Source organism: Vicugna pacos, chromosome 20 (genome assembly GCF_048564905.1).
Source record: "Vicugna pacos chromosome 20, VicPac4, whole genome shotgun sequence".
NCBI lineage: Eukaryota > Metazoa > Chordata > Mammalia > Artiodactyla > Camelidae > Vicugna > Vicugna pacos.
The window spans coordinates 19,768,656-19,784,973 of record NC_133006.1 but is presented as its reverse complement, the minus strand read 5'-3'; the positions used below and the strand labels follow the sequence as shown (position 1 = coordinate 19,784,973).

General features: G+C 47.7%; 1 protein-coding gene across 3 annotated transcripts in view; it reads right to left on the bottom strand.

Annotated features, from left to right (window-relative positions):
• Positions 1-16,318, bottom strand: part of CPNE5 (copine 5) — an 87,295-nt gene that overhangs the window by 48,696 nt on the left and 22,281 nt on the right. The window lies entirely within an intron of this gene.

Genomic DNA, 16,318 nt, shown 5'->3' with positions numbered 1-16,318 from the left:
GAGACCCTGAAGGCAGAGGATCCCACAAAGCTGCACCCAGATTCATGATTCCGTTATTTAAATGGCTAAACTCTGGGCTAATCTGTTACTCAGCAATAGATAACTAATAAAGAGACTTAACTTTCTTGGTATCCTCTGCAACATATACTCTAGAATTTTGCACATATTTGACACTGAATAATTAAATCCCATTAAACTCCCCAAATGACTTAAGGCAAGTCACTCCCTATTTCGGGTCATCAGAATCACTTGTGTTTGTTAAAACACAGATCAGATTGTATGCTCTGATTCAGTGGGTTTAAGATGAGGTCCGAGAATCTGCACTTCTAAAAACATAGGTGATACTCATGCTGGGACCTCCCTTGGAGAACCACTGGGCTAGACTGTGAGAATCCAAGGCCGTGTGGGGTTATCTGGGAAGCCCTAGATTTGGCACCTTCTTGCCCTCACCCCCCCCCTCATTCCAACCAACCCCTTGTTCCTGTCAATTCCATCAGCTTTAGCTTTAGATTTATCTCTCCTCTCCTGCCTCCTCCACAGTGGCCTTGGTGAGGTTTCTTCACTTTCTCACCTCAATCCCTGCAGCAGCCTCCTCCTCCTAGCAGGTCCTGCATGGGGTCCAATTGCTAATGTTTAAAGACTCAACTCCCCAGAAGCCCTGCTCTCCAACTCCCACCCCCAACCCTGTGCTCCCATAATCCTCTTCACATCCCCACAGCTGCACTCATCGCATCCCCTAGTCATGGTCTAATGAGGCTCTTTCCACCCCACTCAACTGAGCTTCTCAAGCAATGGGAGGATCCAAGTTTTCCTCATGTTTGCAGCCCAGGACCTGATACAGTGTTTAACAGAGTCACAGCCTCACTCACAGATGATTATAGCACCAGCAACTGCGGTAAACACTTTGCACCATATTTACCTTATTTAATCTTTTTATGGTAGGCTTCCCCATATTATGGATAAGACAATGAAAGCACAGAGTAGCCAGGTAATTTGTCCAGGGTCACATGTCTAATAATTGCTGACTTCAAGGTATAATCCAAGCATTCTGGCTTATGCTCTCTAAGCCATGTTGCCCTACATGTAAGGTCCCCAGGGCAAGGACGGCAGAAGCCCATTGCTCCATGACTGCTACATAGTAGGTACTTAGGAATTGTTGAATGAAGTAAGGTGGAATGAAGAAATGGATGAGTGGACTTGAGTCCCAACTTCATCACAAGCTAATTATATGACATGATCAGAGCCTTTCAAAGCCTCCGTTTCCTCATCAGAAGATGGAGAATAATACTACTTGTCCTGCTTGCTTAAGCACTTTTTGTAGGTGGGTGCTGGGCTACAAAAGTAAAGAGAACATGAATTCTGTACTTAAGGACTTCTCCATCCCAGGTGGGACAGTTCATACACAAATAATTACAATACAGTATGGTAACAGTGCTAAAAGAACTATATCAAAGGTCTAAGACAGGGTGTCCCCTTGGCTGGGGAAGTGTAAAAGCTATTAAAATGTACAAAAAAGCAGATCACTGGGTGTCCTGTTTCACATATTAGTCTAAGTATCTGACTTCATGAAGGTCTGCATCTTTCATTATCTCTGAGCTACTTTAAAACTCTGTCAATTATAGAAAGCATAGAGTAATTCAAGTGATTCTTATCAACAGAAGTGCAAATAAATTTTGCTCAGTGGAATGCAATTGCTTATTTGATTACTACCCTGTGGATACTGACCAATTTTGCATCTATTTTAAAATTCATTTCAGCATTCCTGATTGCCGATATGTGTGTGGTGTTGGAATTATTTAAACCAGTTGTAACATCTTATGGGTTCCCTCATTAATTAATAAGTTGAATAAATCTTGGCCATGTGCTCATTTTGTATTTCTATGAGAATCATCATTCTATCTTTTAAGAAAGGTATCCTTTAACAGAAGATTTTCAAAAATACCCATGCTCAAGCCCTACCACAGGCCAATTAAATCTGAATCTCAGTGGGTGGGGCCTGAACAACTGTATTTTTTTTTTAAGTTCCTTAGGAGATTCTAAGATGCAGATGGAGTTGAGAACCTCTGATATACGAGAATATAGCACGAGGAAGGAAAAAAAGTAATATTTACTGAGTCCCTATTGAATGCTCAGTAGATCAAGCAGATGATTAAGTTATCTCATTTGATTCTCACAAAAACCTTGAGTTATTACCCATTTTACAAGTGAGAAAACTGAAAATCAGAGAGGTTAAGTAACTTGCCCAAGGTCACACAACTAGGCAGAGCCGGGATCTAGACCCAGATACGTCTAACTCCAAAGCCAACTTGTATTTCATTTAACTGCCAAGTGTCCTCAAGTATTATGAAAGTCAAATAAAGATGAGGTTTACTTCACAAGCATTTATAGAAGCCTCGCTGTGTGCAAGGCCATGGAGAGGACATGGGGAGTTGAATAAGACTGGGTTCCTGTCCCATTCCCTAAGTTCAATGACAATTTTTTAATGTATGACCCTGGTTCCAAAATAGTTCCTATATTTTCCTCTCCTGCCCTTTCTAATTCTTAATACCTCCTATCTTCAGATGAAAAGAAAATTTCTCCTCATAGCTTTCTAGAATGCAGACACTCCAGGTAAACACCCAGGTTCGAGAGAATCCTCTCTTAAGGAAGGGACTTACCTCCTCCTCAGTACACACCCTTCCTCTCACTAAAAATCCCTCCAGCAGGATTTTATATAAACCCCAGCCCAGAAGGAGCAAGTATTCCTTTGTGCAGCCCCCCTCTTCCCTCCACTCCTGGCAGAGACGCCAAGGAAAACACCCATTAGGGAAGATGACAGCGCTGCTTCTAAAATGGCACTCGAAGCTTCAATAGAGGGGAATTCCCTAGAGATTGGTCTCTGCCAGAGAGGAAAATGGAGCTCCCCTGGAAACAGGACAGGGAGGGGGACTCCAAGGGCATCCAGGATCTCCTAGAGAAGGAAAGGGGGCAAGTGAGCCAGGCTGGGCAGTGATAAATTACCAGGACCAGGGGTAATTAACATATGCACATCACAAACAACTGCAAAATCTTCAACCCAAGGCGTTACTAAAGATGTTTTATAGCCTTCATTACTTGGGCTAATAACAAAGAAAAAGAAATATGAATACTTGGATTTAAAAAGCCCAAGAAGCCACCAGGTCCCAATTTACACCCCTATTAATGATGGTCAGAACACAATTGAACTGATGTTTAAAAAAGAAAATCAATTTGGTTGTATTTCGTTCTACACAGAATTAGAGAGTTTTCAAGCCAGAAGGGACTTGGAGAGATGAGGTATTAGCAGTGGGAAGCACATGAAGGCACTGCATGAGATCTGATTGCTGTGCAGGGAAGAAGGGGAGGGTGGGTTAACCCCTCACCACCCATAATCCGGAGCCAAGCCAGCCCTGAACACTTTTCTAGCTCCCTAGAAGGGCCTGTCCCTTCCTCTGGTCCATTCTGAAGCCTTCTGTCCATACTTGGTCTCCGAGGATGGGAAGGGGCCTCACACTGCTCGCAGTCTGGAGCACAGACCACCAAACACCAGCGGGCACAGGAATCCCCTGATTAACAAAGCTGCAGAGAAGCCCAAAATCTGAAGTCTGCTTTGTTTTACCAAGTGATTCTGATGCAGAGAACCCTGGAGAAGTGTTGGGTAGGTGGTAAGTGTGAACTGGGGAGGCTGTGATGTAGAACCGGGAAAGGGCTGAGCAATTAGGGAGGTGAGGGGACTTTGACCCCAGGGCTGGGGCAGCCTCCAGGGGAAGAATAAGAAAGTACAAATGAGAAATAAGACTGGAAATTAGGGTATTCACCCTCTGAAAAGCTTACTTTTTGCCCCCGGCAACAAAACCCAGTGGGAAAAGCTCCTGACATATTACAAAAGATGCTCCCAAGAGCTCCTAAAACCCCTAAGACTAAGCCCCAAGAATATCAATTAAGCAGCATTAATTACATATTATCAGTTCCAATGAGACCCTCAAAGGGGAGGCAGACTTGAAACGTCTTTAAGGACTAAATTAAGCGGCTCCCAGGGGCTGCGCCATACACTTATAGAAGTTGAGGTTTATAGGGACAGGTGGACAGCTGTCCAGCCAAACTTCCCTGGGACAAAGACCACTGCAAGTCTGGGACTGAGAATGCAGGTCAGGCAAGTAAGGTATTCTGTCCTACATCCAATTACAAGGCCAGGAGGCGGTGAGCCTATGTCAAGACATGGGCCTCCTGACCTGCAGGAGGCCTAGACTGATTTGGAAGTTTGTTCTCTGTGCTGGAGAATCTCCTGCTGCTGCCCGCCACCCCCCACCACTCAGCTCCTGTGTCCTGATCTACACTCCGGGAGGTTGTTTTCCATCAAACTCCACCACCTGGTTCCCTTGCCCTGTGGGTTCCAGTAGGGTTTGGCCAGCAGGAGGCACTAGCACACGGCAGATGGGACATGAGAGGAGAGAGGTTGGGGTATTTCTTCCCACCCTGGCCCAGTCTGAGCATCGTGGTTCTGGGAGGGGCTGCCTCCCCCAGGACCACGCTCACCTCTCACTCACACACAATAGCACTCTCTTCTCCCTCTGCCCCTTCAAACCTGGGTGGGAACAGCTCCCTGTCATTGCCAGACCTTGGACACTAACTGTCCCTTGTGAGTATCCTCAAACTTACCCATACCTTTGAAAGAAATCCTTTCAATCTCTTCAGTGAAACCAACTGAGTAGAATTTTCTTTTCTGCTGGGACCCTAATATATTTTTTCTCACACAAACACATTGACACTCATACAATTTCCAACTCAACTGAACATAAAGCAAGCCAACAGTCCCCACCTCCATCCCATTCGTCTCAGACACTGTGTAACATTCATGTCACCAGTAAAGTGTGTGACTCCTGCCCATGCAGCCTAGATACCCAAGGTCCGTAACAACCCTCTGGGATGCAGGGTCCCAGCACAGCTGTCCCACTTGAGGGCCTCAGTGGGGACTCTCAGGAACCAGGGCTCCCACCACAGCCTCCACTTTGTAGAAAGTGGCCATCTTGGCCCCACCCACACCTGTGCCAGAGTGAGAGCCCAGCAGGGAAGGGCAACTGCTAGATTAAAACCAGCTCTGAGCTGGCTGGGATAACCCAAAATTGAATGCAAATGTCTGTACACGTCCTCATTTTCTGGAGAGAGAAGCCATGATTTTCATCAATTTCTCAGAGGGAAGCATGTCTTCAGAAAGCTTTAAGTACCACTGACTCTAGCTTTGAAGGCAGACCTTTGGTTTTCCCACATAAAGTAGTAAAGTGAAGCAGTTAATAGAGCAATCTGGGGCCATGCTTCCTGTATTCAACGCATGGCTCTGCTATTCACTGGTTGAGTGACCTTGGCCAAATCCCTTTACCTCTCTGTGCCTCAATTTCCTCTTTGGTAAAATGGGAATGACCATTTATTCACACATTATAGGATTTGGGGGGCATATATGATTTAGTATACGTAACACACTTAGAAGAGAGCCTGGGATATAAAACATGTTCTGTAAATTTAAGATTCCACACTTAGTTATTTATAAATCCCAAACCCTGGCTCAGCCACCCAAGAAGTGTGTATCTCCCAAGTCCCTGAACTCAGCCCTGTCTCTGAGATGCTCCTGGCCCTAACCACTAATATTCCCTACTCATCTTCCATGCCTGAGGAGGTTTCTGTCCTCCATCTAAAGGGGTCCTTTGTACTTGAGTCCCCTAGAGTTCCCAGTTCTGTGTGGTCTATCTCCAGACATCTTCCACATACAGGGAAAGGCTCAGGGGAAAATGTAGGACTAGCCCTTTGTTCTTACAAACCAGCTGCTCCATTAACATCCAGGCTCTGCCCTCCCCAGGGGCTCCCCTCAACACCCAGCAATGCCCCAGGCCTTAGTTAGAAAAAAGGCAGGAGAATGTATAAAGTTTACTTAGAGACCTGGGCCTAGAGAAGAAAATTCACTCTGGCCACTGGCAGGGAAAGGGAAAGCAGGAGGAGCCCTTGGGTAAGGGAGCTGCTACTGAGAGTGGAGAGGAGGGGGGCCCTTGGCCAGCTCATCCTCAACTCAGACACACTGACCTTCTGGCTTGGAGTTGCAGAACAAGGCAGCCTGGGAAGAGGCTCTCTGTTGCTTCCAGATTTCTAAAATCTGGGCCCCTCTTTTTCCTCACAGCCCATTTGCTGGGGGCAGTGAAAGCAAGCAGCTTAGGGGTTTCTCCCAACATTCCAGTCAACTCCCCCCAGATGCCCATGGCTGGGAGCCACTAGGGGCTGGAGCCAGGGAGGTGTACATGGGTAGCCAGGCCAGTGGCCCAGGACCCACTCTGACCAGGGTTCTGTTACTTATTATCTATGTGAGACAACCTGGATAACCCCTCAGTGGGTGCATTTCCTCATCACTGAAACACAGCAAATCCTTCCTTCTCCCGGGGTGAAGGGCTGCATGGAGCATCTGCTGCAGAGTACGTCTTCAATACGAGTAACAACCCTCTGTAGCCCTACTGCGTGCCATGCACTGCTTTTCCCACTTACTAACTCAATGTTCATAATAATCTTATGAGGCAGTACTATTATTATTTCATTTATAGATAAGTAAACTGAGACAAGGCTCAGAGAGATTAAGTGCCTTGCCCAAAGTCTTACAGCTAATGAGTCATAGGATCAGAGTTCAAACCCAGGCAGTCTGGCTCCAAATCAGGAGTTGATCTAGTCAATAACCGATAAGAGGTTAAAACTGTGAATGAGGCTAGCACTATGTCCCATCCAGTCTTTACCTCAGTCCAACTTCTGAACTTCTTCAGTGTTTACTGTCCTTTCTACCTTGTTAACTCTTCCTGTGGGGCTGGGTGGTTCTACAGGTCAGGTGGCACAGGTGAGTGCCCCCGACCTATACCTCTGCTCAACCCCCACCCCACCTCCAACCCCTAAACACACACAAATACACACACACACATATGTAGACACACACACACACAGTCCTGGCCCTCCCTGTGATTTCCATAAATATTCGTTGATTAACAAGTTGACTTAGAACTGAAGATTTTAGGGCCAAAAGGAACCCAATCCTCTCAACCAATGAGAAAAGAGAGATGGGGAAGCGGAAGGAGTGCTCTGACAGAGGTCACATAACTGATTAGGAAAAGGGTTGTGACAAGATCCCAGGTTAGGTGGGGCTCAGGCTCTGAGCAGTGCACTCTTCTCCCAGAAACCTGTCAACACCCCCCTCTCTCAGTTTTCTCCCTTCCATCAAATCCTCCTCCTTCTTCTGCTTTATATCGTGACTTCTCATTTTCAAAACCTTTCCACACATCCATAATCTCATTTAACCCCCAATTGACCCCACGGAGATGATTTTATTATCATCCCCATCTTACAGATGAAGAACGGAGCTCCAGGAGGCTGGAAGGGAGGGCCAGGGCTCCCAGGAGTGACGGGGCACTACGTCCTGTGGTGCTCACCACAGTCCCCTGCCTCAGTAATGAGTGGGTGGCTCTGCAAGCCTGAACAATCAACAATCTTAATGGCCCCTGATTTAAGCAGCTCTTGTCTTTTTACAAATTACAGCTGGATGAAGTTTCGGAGCCCTCCCCCCAGCTGCAAAGCCCCCAGTAGCTGTGTTGGCCAGGACAGAAGGAGGCTGGAGCTGACAGACTGCTCTCTACCTCAAAGCTGCCCACCTTTCCCCAACCAGAGCTCCCCTATAATTTTCATATATTATTGATGGCTTCTTAATTGGGGATTCTAAAAGTCTTGCTGCAGAGCCCAGCCCCTGGCCCCTCATGAATCATGTTCACTGGGATTAAAATTAAAGGCCAGAAAGCTATCTGACTTAAATAGAAATAAGAAAAGGGAACGTGCTTGGCTCTGGGAATAGGGGCCTGGGTGGGTGCCCAGGGCTGGGGAGAAAGGCCAGATGTCTGGGCATCAGGAAAGACGGTCTGGGTTGTAGGAAGGGGCACAGAGGACCTGGCCCTATGCCAGGTCCACCACCATCTTGGGGCCAGGAAATTTCTCTCCAGTTCTCTCACAGGAGGGGTCCAGGATTCTGTGGCCATCCACTCCGTGTAGAGTGAGAAAAACCAGGTCCAGAGAAAGCAAGGGGCTTACATAAAGTCACACAGAATAAACCATGACTTCTGTGGACTAGTGGCCTCCAAGACCACTTTCTGTTTTGTTAAGGCCTCTAGGTGAGGAAGGGCAGAGGTGGAGATGGGGGACATGAGGATGTGACGGCCTTTCCAGTGCTCAGGCCTGGACAGAGAAGGCTCCTGCCCTGGCCCCAGACACCAGCAGTGGCCTGTGAAATTTTACCAAGCTTATAATAAAAACTTCCTGCCAAAAAGCTTAGTTCCTAATTAGCCATTGTTCCAGATAATCTGTTAAATTGTCCCAGCTCCTGGGGGAACAGCCCTTTTACCAATAAGCCTGGCTGCCAAGCTGCTGGCAAAACGTTCTCCACTGGCTCGAGCCTCTGGTGCTGCCTAGGTGGCTGAGCCTCGGGTCCAGCTGCAGCACTTCAGGAAGGGGAAGGCCTGAGAAAGCCTGTGCTTATCCCCCAGCACACCCCACAGGGTCCAGGGTCCTTGTCAAATGGCATTAGGATGTCTAAAATCATACATCAGTGGTTCCTTCTTCCAGGTAAGGCAATGGTTTCTCACTTAGGGCTTCTTACAAGAAGAACCATTATTGAGCATTTTCTATGTGCCAGTCACGTTCCATGAATTAGCTCCTTTAATCCTCACAGCAGGCTTGTGAGCCTAAGCACTTGCCCAAGAGCCCCAGCTGGGAAGGTGGTGGCCTGGATTTGGACCCAGTTGCATCGACTTTGGAGCTCATGCTCTCAACAGTTCAGCTGCAGTGTAAAGTGTGACTGTACCAAAGAGTAAATAGATTTATCAGCTACCAATGGACCCAGCCCAGAACCTCAGGATTTACTAGAAAAGCAGGCTCTTTTCTTCAAATGAAATCTTAGGCTCCTGTCTAATGCATCACACAGAATAAGCACTTTTGGTTGAATGGGGGAAGGGGTGGCAGGAGACACACACAAATTCACATATCAAACCCTGGTGCTAGAAAAGCCCATTTTGAAAGTCAGAGGCCTGGGAAGAAGAGAGGAGCAGGGACTCAGACTCAGAAGACCACATCACATCTCAGCTCTGCCATTTCTAGCAGCCGCTGGGTGAAGCAAGGGTTGTCTTCCTGCTTCTGACCTTTCCCCTGCCATCCACGCTGCACATCAGGGCCAGAGCTGTCCTTCTGAAACATAAACCAGCCTACGTCAGTCCCCTGCTCAAAACCCTCAGATAGCCTCCCACCACACTCAGAGCAGTGTCTGAACTCCTATATGACCTATAAAGCCCAACAGGATCCGTCCCTGCAACCTCTGTGACCAACCATATGGCCCACTGTCTTTATTATCCACACCACTCAAATTATACTGGCCTTCTTTTTGTCCTTTGAGTGCAGTGAGCTTGTTCCTACCTCAGGGCCTCTGCACCTGCTGTTCCTCTGCCTGGAACCCACCCACCCTGAGACTTACCCATGGCACTACTCAGAGTTCAACTCCAGTGTCATCAGCCCCTCAGCTGGGCCTCCCTCAATGCCTTCCCTAACTAAAGCAGCTCCCTTCTCCCCGGTCACTTGTTATCTCATTGCACTGTTTTATCTTTTTCACAGCACTTATCGATCAGTATGTGAAATGATCCAACTTCTTTGCTGATTACACTAAGCCTCTCCAGAGCAGGGACTCTGCTGTCTTGTTCTCCACTATGTGCCTGATCAGTGTATGGTATACAGTAGGTGCTCCATAAACGCCTGCTCCCTGACTGCTGACTCTGGAAACCATAATTCAATCTAAGACCATGTACTCCCAACAGGGCTCCGAATGAGGCGGCACCTCCCCTCCTGAGCTGATCTCTCCTCTCTCTCCAGCAAACCCTGGGTCTCAGTCAGAGTGAGTCACAAACACTCATTGGCATGCAGGCCAGTCCCACCCCCAGGCTTTTCTCATGTCAGGCCCCATTCCTAGAATGCCTTTCCTTCCTCCCAGCATCCTTCAGTTCCCAGTATGGTGCCACCTTCCCCTGGAAGCCTCCCCAGCCCTCCTGGATTTTTCCCTGCTGTAAAGTGCTGAGAATTTGTGTCTAAACCACTTGAGAGGCTCTCAGACTAGCTATAGCCTGGAACTTGGGATCTCAGAAACGATCTGTTCCAACAAGAAGATGAAGAAAATGAGGCTTTTAAATCCTTTTATGCATGTGTCTAGTCTCCCCAGCTCCCTGTAAGGTCTCTGAGGGAAGAGACCTCCCTGCTAAAGCTTGCACCCTGCAGGATATCATAGTGTCTTTCTCAAGTTACTTCCTTCTCTTGGCCTCCACATTGCTATCTATAGAATGGGTTGCTTGAGGGAAAGTTTACAAACTGCCTGGTACATTGCCTAGAGTCCATGTATGATCTATTAACAAGAGCTACATTTTAGCAAATGCCTACCTGGCTCCTCCCACTTATCCTGTGGTATCTTGAATCCTTAGACAAGTCAGCAGGTAAGTATTGCTAGTTGCCTATTTTACACTTGAGGAATCTTAGGTTCAGAGAGGATAAGTGTCTAGTACAAGGCTATACAGCGCTAAGTACCAGAGTCCTGACACAAATTCAGGTCTGTCTAACTCCTAAACCTCCCCATGACCCCACCCCTCCTCTGTGGTTCAATAGGGAGAGAACCCTAGTTTCCTAGCTGTGTCTCCTGGGGTAAGTTCCATCACCTCTCTGAGGTCTGGGGATAATCTGTACCTGCCTGCAAAGTTGTTATAAGGATTAGGGACGGTGAGTATGAGATGCCGGGCACACAGCAGGCACGTGGTAAAGGATGCCTATTGTTACACAGCAGATTTTCCGTGTATCTTGGCTGATTCTTTATGAGTAGCTCAGACAGAGTTATCGGGGAGCAATCTTGGCTGCTGGGATACGGGTGTCTGGAGGACTCAGAAAGAGCTGAAGGTGGATCAGGTCGGATAAAGGCATGGGTACAGTGGATTTTCTCTGGAGCAACAGAGTGAGGGTGGGCACACCAGATGGGGGCTCTGAGTGTTTGGATGCAGAGAGAGGGGCAGAGCCAAGAAGAACTTCTTCCCTAAGAAGGCAGGTAACAAGCCCTGAGGTAGGGTGGGAAAATTGGAGTCAAACAGCTTGGGTTTTGTTCTTTTGTCTATAAATACATTATTTTAAATTATTTTTTAATGAGTTTCATCCATCCTAGGAGTGGGAATTACATTCGAAAGACCCTAATTAGGAGGATTTACCTCAAATACATTATTTCCTGGGCACTGGAGAGCTTTATTAACAGAAGAATGTTAGCAATGATTTTTCACAGACAACAGGAAGATGCAGAGAGACACCTGGATGGTCAGAAGTGCTATACAAGCACTCAGACTCTTGCACAAGCAGGGCAGGAGAATCTGCAGAGACCAGTGACCTCACGCCTTGGGAGCGGACCTGGGCTTCTGATACCCCCAGGTTCTCCCACAAGTGGAGGCTGGTGTGGCTGAATTCTCCCCAGTTCCAGAACATCATCCCTTGGCCTGCCTCCAGAAGGCTTTCAGGCAAGAGGCAGGTTCTGGGATCTCAATGAGTTTGTAAGGACAGGTATGTGACTGGGGGCCACTTGTTAATATTAGGTTAGAGTCTAACTTTATCTTTCAGGCCATATGAAATTGCCAACATTTTCAAATTGCTAATCCATACGGTTCGACCTAACACATGGGTGCATGTGGTAGAAATCAGCCTGAGTGCTGCTTTCATGGTTGTACAGGCCCTGGTCTCGAGGTTGAGTGGAAGCAGAGATGTGCTTGCACCCACCCCTGATTGTGGGAGGCTGCAGGAATCTGCCCCCAAAGGCCCGACAACTGTGGACAGCCTACTGGGGTTAGGTGGCTTCATAACAGGTTTGAATCCCAGCTCCACACTGATTAACTGCATGGTCATGTACAAACCGCTTCAACTCTCCCCACCTAAGCTCCTATCTAGATCTGGGCCAATAATATCCCCTCACAGTGGCTGCAGCACTAGGGATGAGCCAGCAGAGCACACAGCAGGGGCTGAATCCATAGTAGTTCATTTCTTATGGCCATTTCTAGGGTACCCTGTTTGGGAGAGGCTCTAACACCAGGCAAAGAAGTCGATGTTTTGTCTCAGGGCCTTGAGAAATGGGTAAATTCTTGAGCTGTGATTTTGAAAGCCACTGGAACCCGGAAAGAGCTGTTTTCTTTTCAGGAGGAGCTAAAAAGGATACTCTGGGGGTGAGTGTGGGGGTGATCTTCTGGGCCAGAACCAGTAAAGATGACTGGGGTCTGGAAGGGGGCAGAAGCTACCACCAGAAAGGCATGGCTTCATGGGCAGACAGAGAGGAGATGGCCCAGACAAACACCAGCAGGGGACAAAGGCACCAGAGGCCGGGAGTGGGGCCCCTGCATCGTCCGTAGCCACCATCCTGGCGGCCGTTTGCCACACTGCAGTGCTCTGCTTGGGCACCACACAATGATGGCATCCTTGTGTCCAGCCTTTCCTGAAAGAGCCCTTCCTGATGAGGGACACCTCACACACAGGGTTGAAATGATTCTCTTCAAATCCCTTTCCCCCAAGAAGCCCTCACTCCTTGGAACTAATCAGGTCCTGCAGCCCCAGGCTGAGGAAAGCACTTGGGTTTCACAGGAAGCTGGAGTATTCAAGAATGTTGGCTGTCTCTCCTGGGCTCCTGGTGTGGGCAGGGTCGGTTTAGTTCACTGGGGTCTCCAAGTGTGGTCGTTCCCACAGTGAAGGAGCCACCTGGGTGACCAAGCTGGGAAATGGCACATTACAGTTTTTATTTCCAGGTATTTCACAAGTGTTATCCTTCTAAGAAGGTCTCATAACCTCATTTTACAGATGAGTAAGCTGAGACTTGGAGAGAAGATAAAATACCTCACTCAGGCCACATAGTAAATCTCAGAGCTGGGATGGAAATCCAGGGTTATGGACACTGAGTTCAGTCAGTTGAGTATTATTCATGACTTCCTTAGGGACCAGATCCAGAAATACGAGATGGGTTATAGCAAAGTTATGTAGATCTTAGGCAGCTAAACAGCATTCCTCAAAGGTCAACTAGAGAACTGAGGTCAACATGGGAAAAGGTCTCTAGTGGAGGATCACAGCACTCCATCCTATTCAACCCCTTTTCACTCGTATGGACAACAACTGCAGCTGACCCAAGACTAGGAGGCAAAACCAAGATGCTAAGTGCGCAGCCATCACACAACATGATCGTCACAGACCATAACAGTAGATTGAATCTATCAAATGACATATAACAGATAAATGTAAAATCTCACATCTAGGTTCAAAAACTCAATTGCCAAATCTGAGCTGGAGGAATACTGTTTGGATAGCAGATCATTTGAGAAAGACACAGGAGTCCCTGAACTCAATACGAAGCAAGCAGAAGACACATGCCAAAAAGGCCAGTGGAATTCTAGGTAACATCGAGATGTATAAACCTCAGAAAAAGACACACAGAATGCAAAGACCAAGGGAGGAATGTGATCATATAGTTCAAGCCTGGGTGAGGAGGGAGCCAGCCCAGGATGCTCTGGACAGAAGGGGACGGCACAGGACACACACTTTGGGAAGAACATCGACAAACAGACATTTGTTCTAGGGAGTGTGCCAGATTGGAAGGGACAAGAGACAGTGATATTAAGAGGGAGGGACTCCTGATAGAAATGATCACATCTAGGTTTGCCCCAGAGGGGACTAACAGGGCACCATGAGCTGTCCTCACTGATAGAAAGAGCGTGTGGAAGAAAAAGTCATCTTACTTTGCATACCTAAGGAGGGCAGAATAAGGAACAAGCGGAATTTTGCCCTTTATATATAATTATATTATACTTCTGACATCATATTCTAGAAACTATTTTCATATTAACCTCTCTGTGCTTCAATTTCCTCCTTTGTTAAATGGGGCCAATAATAGTAATAATAACAATAACAATGCTGCTGCTGCTGTTCCCTCCTTCAAAGCATTGTGAGGATCAAATGAGTTACTACATGTAAATGCTTAGAACAGCGCCTGGTACATCCCTATTGCGTAAGTGTTTGCTATTAGCATTCCTATTGCTGTCATTGTTATTATTTGTTACCTCCCTGAATTGAAAGTGAGCTCTGGCTCTAGACAGTGTCTGGTCCCTCTTTGTGTTCCCAGCATTCATCCCCTAGCATACAGAGGTGCCCAACACATGCTCATTAAGTCAAAGTTATATGGAGGCTCATAACAAGGTGCTCCAAGGAAGATCACTGCGGATATTTAGAGATGAACTGTCATTCCCAGCTGGTGGTAAAATGTTCAACAGGCTGAGGTTGCTCAAAAATAGACTGAGTGCTCAGGCAGGGACGTGTGGTAATGTGGGTCAATCAGCAGGACACCGAAGATTCCATGATACCCATCTCCTCCATTCCAAGGGGCCCTTGGCCAGGATAGTCGCTTGGCAAGGGACGGGGAGGGTTCACCCTGCTATACTTTTCAAATGGGAACCAAGCAAGGCTCCCTTTTCTCAGTGACAGCACTCCTGGGACCCTTCCTACTTAGCCACCCTGCCTTTTCCAGGACATGCAGGATGCCCTGGCAAGACTTGATGCAAATAGTGCTCAATTTCCTGGGCTAAAATTACATTTTCTTGAGTCAATTTTCATAAAATGCAGTGACAGATTTAGGTGCTGGGAAGATGGAGCTTTCTCAGAAGGCATTAAAATGACCCATACGGTTAAAATCAGCTGAAACCCAGCAGCCAGGGACCGAGAAAGCAGCTTTCATCCTTCAGTGGCCTTGTGCAAACCAGAGGTCAGGACCCTGCCTGGAGAAACTGCTGTGCCTGTGCCTGACTCCCTCTGGTCATGGGATGACTATCTCTCAGCCAAGATTCCACTAACAGAGAGATGTTTTGCAATGCACTAGCAGGTGGAGCCATGAGAATGTTCATGTTCCCTAGGAAAAGCAGTCTTCCATCCCAGGGGCAGTTTCATAGAAATGGACTTGGATTATTCTTTAAACTCTCCATTCCTGATACTTTCCTCTACGAGTCACACAAAAAAATCAGGCAAAGAAGTAGGGCCTTGATGTGTTTGAGGGCATCTTCCCTTCCGCAGAAATAGCTTGAAACCTGTGTCCCGGGGGTAGTCCATGAGACAGTGCTTTGCTACCATCACCCCTGAAGACTGGGCATGGTGCTGATGGACCCTTGTAAACAGGGTCAGTCTCCTGTCTGAGATGCTGAGTCTATGACCCCAGCAGTCCTCAGTCTGACAGTTGTGGGCTCCGTTGAGTTGCCTCTTCCTGTACCTTCCCAGCCTCACCCACTGAACCCCAGCCTCCCTCATCTGCTCGCTGTCTGTTCTGGATGGTCACTGTTTGCCTCTCTGGATCCACTCCTGGCCCTTCCCCACCTTACTCTGCCCGGAAGGCCAACAGTGTGGACTGGATCAACAGCCCTTTGCCCGGGTTCCTCCAGTAGGCTTCCACCAATGGGAGGTGAAGGCGGAGAGCAGAGAGTGAGAAGAGAGTGAAGTTGCCTGGGCTGACCACGTCCCTTCACTAAGGGCCCCTGCTCCTGCAGGGAAGCCCCTGTGGGGTTTCAGAAACCATGCCCTCCCCTTACCTCCTCAGGCCTGTAGTCTCACCATCACCGGTCCCCGTGATCCACCACCCATCATTGGCTTTCCCTGCACCCTGCCTACTCCTTTATAAATAACCCCTTATTATGTCCCTCAACTACCTAGGACCTGGACTGGCTTGCTCATTCCTGCCCACCTCCATCCCTTTGCTTTCACCACCATCTTTGCTGCTAGGCCCTGTGCCACGTCCCCCAGCTTTACTGAAACCCAGCTCAAATCAGCTCCTCCAGGTGTATGCTCCCATGGCACTGGGGTCCAGTGCCCTGATTCCAATACCTGAAGCCAGTCCTGCCCCTCCCTATAGAACAGGGAGGTTGAACCAGCTGATCTCTGAAGTTTCTTCCAACCCACATTCTCCTTTGCTCCCCATCGTGTGCCCCTTAGCCAAATGGCTTGTGTTTAGGTTCAAATTTCATTTAAAAATCCAATGAGCTACCAAGTGCTTCAGCCAAAATGACATCCTGGTTGTAACTTTCTCTCCTCTGAACTCCCATTCTACCCTCATCAACACCTCTCACCATGTCCTCTGTTAGCATTATTCATGCAAGAGAATCTCCCCTTTCAGGCTGCAAACTCCCTAGTTCCATCTTGTATTTTTGGTGAAACTCTTTTCTTTTGGCAAAGCTCCCTC